Below are 5666 nucleotides of genomic sequence, written 5' to 3'. Positions count from 1 at the left end.
CCTGTGAGACCGACCTAGTGAGGCGACCTGGTCTCACGTGTGAGGATAGTTGAGTTCAATTATTATTTTCAAACAACAAACGCATGGTACCTGGATCAGTAACAAAAGAACAAAAAGTGCATTAAAACCACTCTTCATTTGCTGGGGCCGTGGCTATCATTTTAAAACGGAATAACGGCTTTCCAGACGCTTTGGTGAAGTGGGGACTGCTTTGTATCTCCAGCACATCAAACACTGCTTTGGAGTACTTCTGCCATTGCTCAAATATTAGTTAAACCACAGTAAAATCCAGAAACGTCCCAGGGGGCGGTGCAGGTTCTGCTCCAAGCTCTGTTAACGTCTAGATACTTTTTATACGTAAATATGTTCAGGGCATTCTCTAACTGGGACGTTTCAGGACCGATTGGTGGGATTCCTGTTGATGAAATACACATGGAGATACACCAGAGGTTTAGCCATGTGTCCAGCTAATTTAAATAGCTCACTTTATGTATTGTGACAAAAGTTAACTTCATTTAATATTATATGTGATGTTTCACCAAAACAAGTTCTTTCCTGAGACTAATTTGCAAAGCCACCCAGAGCATTTTTTCCTCCTATCCCAGAATGCATCTGTGGTGTTGCCAGACCTTCCTCTACAGCACTGTGGAGATAGGGCCGGACATGGGAGACTATACTCTGTGCCCCTCTGAGGTTTAAGGGCCTTTTTACATATCTTTTTAAATTCACCTTTTAAGGGTATTTGTATATAACCTGACCCCCATGTGTTGTTCCATGTGATCCCCAAACCGGTTCCTAAAGCTGAACAGTTGATGTTTGAGAAATTTCTCAAATCTCTTGTGAAAACAAATCTACACACAATCGTTTTGGTGCTTGAATTTAATTTACAAATGTCTTGGGTTCACAAAAGTAACGTAGCATAGAAATAAAATATCTAAAATAACATTTTTGTAATGTTGCTTTTTGAGTAGGAGTGTGGTGAAACATCACTTGGACTTTTGTTAAAAGGGTTAAACACAGCGGATGTGTAATGTTAATGAGTCATTATAACATTTCTATTGTAACTATTGTAAATTAAAATTAACTTTGAAAAAGTAACTTTGCTGGCGGTTTTAAAGGGCCCTCAGTCAGGGACCTTCACTCTGCTGGGCCTAAGCAAAATAAAAAATAAAAAACTCTTCTTGTTTTGCTATCTCTGCCTACTGCTCATCCCACACACCACACACACACACACACACAAACAAACACACACACAGACACACCAACCACACACACACACAGACACCACACACACACACACACACAACACACACACACCACACACACACACACACACACACACACCAAAACCACACACCACACACACACACACACACACACACACACACTTGATTTGCTCTATTCGTCCATTCTATCCATCATAGAATTAAACGACAAGCACTGTAGTTAAAATGGCCAATAAATCCATGTTCATCAAGCAGTGTGCAGCAATTACATCTCCTTTATGGTGGCACCATTGCCAGCAGCAGCCGCAAACCTTTTGTTAATTAAGAACATCCCATTGAGACACTAATTAACAATTAGCATAAACATAATTAGTGAATGTTGACATTTGGCGTGCGCCATTGTTGAAATAATTTCTAGAAATTGCCCTCAGAGAGGTTCATGTCAGGGGGGGATAATGGCAGCACTCTGTCACTCACACACAGACACACACACACACACACACACACACACACACACACACACACACACACACACACTAACCATGCCTAACTGAAGACAGTGAAGATTGGTTGATTTTTAGTATGGTGTTTGAGAGAATGCACCTTCCCAGTATTTCAATCAGGAGAGACTAGTTGCAAATATGAGACAATCATACACAGCATGCACATTTATTTGGATAACAGCTGAACTGATTTAGGAGTGCATCAATTAAAAGTTAGGTCTGCCTGAAAGAATTTTACGCTGAGCGACATTAGTTTGTATGCTGACCAAAGTTAATAAAGTTCCAACATTGAATACTTAGATGTTAAGAGGAAGCACACACACAACTCTCCAGGACAAGTTGGACTAATCCTGATGTCACTCATTTGTTCTGGCTATGTCAAACAAGCATGAAGACTATTCTTGTCTTCCCTGATTCCTCAGAGCCTTTTCTTTCCCCTCTTCTCACTCTTTCCATTCATCATAAAACAGTGAAAATCAACACTCTGTCGTCCAACTGATCCTTTACGATGCTCTACTGTCTTTGGTTGTTGTAAAGGTCCAAGGTGAAAGACGTTGTCCGTCTGGAAAGATTGACATTTAACAGTGAAAGTATAGGCGGCAGCGTGAAGATGAGGGGTGGTGGAAAAAGGGAAACAATACATTTTTTTCGTGTGATGATTATGACACACAGCACGATCAGCGCTGACCTGATCCAATGATATTGATCTGGTCAGTGCGCGTTTAAGTGCAACTCGTAAGCTCATGGTGCATTCAAAGTTGTTGAAAAGTTCCCTTCTGCCATCCTGTGATTCGTCTTTTTTCGTTTAACAGCAGATGACTGGTGAAATAAGTTATTGTTATCAGTTTTTAAATTGATTACTTCTTTTTGACCATATGGCCTTAACAATAGTGTGTCTTATTTGTGTGTAAAAGGCTTTACTTCCTGTACACCCACTGGGATTCCACAGCTGCCATACCTCACTGTAACAATGATTCACTGTATTTCACAAAGTAATGTGAATAAGAGTAAAGCGCTTTGTCTAAATGGCCACCAGCCCAGGCCTTCAGACATAACACACGCTCGCACGCACGCACACACACACACACACACACACACACATACACACACACACACACACACACTGACCAGTCTCCTATCATCTTCTCTCCTCTCCAATGGGCAGCAGTCTTTAGAAAATTAACTTTGAGAAGTCTGGAAGAGACACATAATTTATCACACACAACTCTGTCAACCACAACACTATTAGAGATAGAGAGAGAGAGAGAGAGAGAGAGAGAGAGAGAGAGAGAGAAGGGCCAAGTGTGTGTTGCACTGACAGCTATCCCACAGAAGCACTTACTGTAGGTTTGGCCAATGGTGTGTGTGTGTGTGTGTGTGTGTGTGTGTGTGTGTGTGTGTGTGTGTGTGTGTGTGTTGCCATCTTCAGAGGCTTTGATGAATGTGTCTACTTACTGGTGTGTTTCAGGCAGACTGGCTGTGTGTGATGGATGGATAGAAAGCAGCTGCTAATACGTGGGATGGGACTAAACATTGCTACACTGCTATCACCTACAGCCATCCCACCATTAACACATCAGCCATACATTCACAGTGCAAGAGGCCAGCACACACAGCTTATACTTTCTATCCATACTCTTTGCTATGCTCTTCACTTCTTGACGTTTCACTTTAGACCTAAAGGATAGTGACATCAGTCATTTTAGATTGGCAGTGTTTAACATCCTGTATTGTATTGTTCAGACATACAGCTCTCTGGCACCAACATGACATGACAACACACACTAGGAACACACTGAGAGTAAAAACACCAATACAGAACATACAAACATTTTGTCTTTACAGTTTGAATAATCCAAGTGACTTCACACTAATTAATATTTTTTTCAAAGAATAGTGCAATTCTTTCACATGAAAATGTTAATTTCATAACACATCAATTTTAAGGTAAACAAAAAGAAAAAAAATCAGTTGTTAGCTTTAATAAATACAGTTCCAGTCAAACGCTAGGAAACGCTTTCCCGTTCACTTAAATAGGAGAGTGTGTCAAAAACTTGACTGGTACTTTTTATATTTTTATAATGCCTGTAGTAATTTACATAATTACTCCTGCCTCTCTTCAGCATCAGGCCACACGTTTTTATCATCATCACATTGGATGTACTCACTTGTCATGAACCTGCTTCATATATAAATGCAAATGAATGTGGTGTTTCTGGTGCTTCCAGCTCCATTACCTTCTGAAAAACAAAGTGCACAGTTTTGTTGTAGTAAAGCTAGTGTTTTTCTTTTACATTTCTCAAAGCTATGTATGCAACCACCAACATATTACCTGAACAAGTACAACGTATAACTGTTACATTCTTATTTGGTGTTTTTTCATTTCCAAAAAAGGTATTTCTGAGCCTTCCCTATATACTGTATATACAGCATATGTTCACTAACAAGTCTAAAACAAGACACCTGCTTAGGTTTTCAGATGAAATTGCAATCAGCAGTGTTTAAAATGCACCAGGCTGAAATCCGTTCTGTTTAGAATGTGTGTTAACAGTTGTTAGGGTTTTGCACATGTGGCTCCAGTTGTGCCCACAGCACTCAAAAACTGTAAACATGTGAGGAGGCACAAAGGAAGAAGTCACAGTACCGTAAGGGTCCAGGGAGTTGTTTGTGGTGATCAGTGTTTGTGGGTGGAAAGCTGCTGAGGGATCACATTCCTTCACAAACCAGTGATTTGTTGGGTCTGGGGAGGTATAGCATGAAGCTCGATGTACCAGGAGAAGTTCCATTAAAGGTCCCATGACATGATGCTCTTTGAATGCTTTTATATGGACCTCAGTGGTCCCCCTGAGGCAGAATTACAGCCACTAGAGCCAGTCCCACAATGAGCTTTCCTTAGGACGTGCCATTTCTGAGTCTGTAGAGCTTTTGAGGAGGGGGGGGGGGGGGGGGCTTGACCAACTGCCTCTTTGCTTGTTTGAAAGCCATGATGTCTCTCTCTCAAATTCTCTGGGCGAGCAAAGCAGAGAAGGAGGAGGTAACCTTGATCCTCATGACCTCATAAGGGGCAAGATTCCAGATCGGCCCATCTGAGCTTTCATTTTCTCAAAGGCAGAGCAGGATACCCAGGGCTCGGTTTACACCTGTCACCATTTCTATTCACTGGGAGACCATTGGCAGGCTGGGGGAACATTATTAATGTTAAACAACCTCATAAAGTGAAATTTTCATGCCATAGGACCTTTAAGAACACTGCACCTAATTAACCACTTTAAGTAAATGTGGGGCCTGGGGCTCTGAGGGGCGGAACTAGTTACCTCATGGTGATGCTTATTGAATGTAGAAATGGGTGTAGAGCAATGTACCATCATCATGTTTCATCTTTACGGGTTATTCATCCCTTCTTACATGTGTTCCACCTCAGGTACAGCCAGTCTCTCCACAGTGTCCTGTGTGTATTGTTGCAGCACTGCAGTGAGGTGTAGCTACTGCTGCCTGTTGTGTACATACACAAAAGGTTTTTGTGTTTATCTTGGAGCACATCTCCAGGTCAACAAGGTCCCTGTGACCTTCAGCCCCCCCCCGCCCCCCCCCCCCAAGCCAGCTAACAGAGACTTCACTGTCACCAGCAGGCTTCATCACCACCGACACTAACTGCAAACTGCAGCATTTATGCATCAGCACCGTGTGTTTCCCAGTTTCTTTCCAATGAGCCATTCACGGTGAAGTCGTGGAATCGAAGATAGGGAATCGTCTGTCGCTCATGTTGCTTCATTGTAGCCGAACCTTCAGTGTCAGTCTGAGACTATGATTTTAAGGTGTCTGCCCACAGGGAGCTGGCTGCTGATTGGAGAAGAATAGGATGTCCTCAAAACTATGATAAAACTCACACACACACACACACACACACACACACACACACACACACACAGCTAATTAT

Source organism: Etheostoma spectabile, chromosome 10 (assembly GCF_008692095.1).
Source record: "Etheostoma spectabile isolate EspeVRDwgs_2016 chromosome 10, UIUC_Espe_1.0, whole genome shotgun sequence".
Taxonomy (NCBI): Eukaryota; Metazoa; Chordata; class Actinopteri; order Perciformes; family Percidae; genus Etheostoma; species Etheostoma spectabile.
This window is presented reverse-complemented; position numbering follows the sequence as displayed.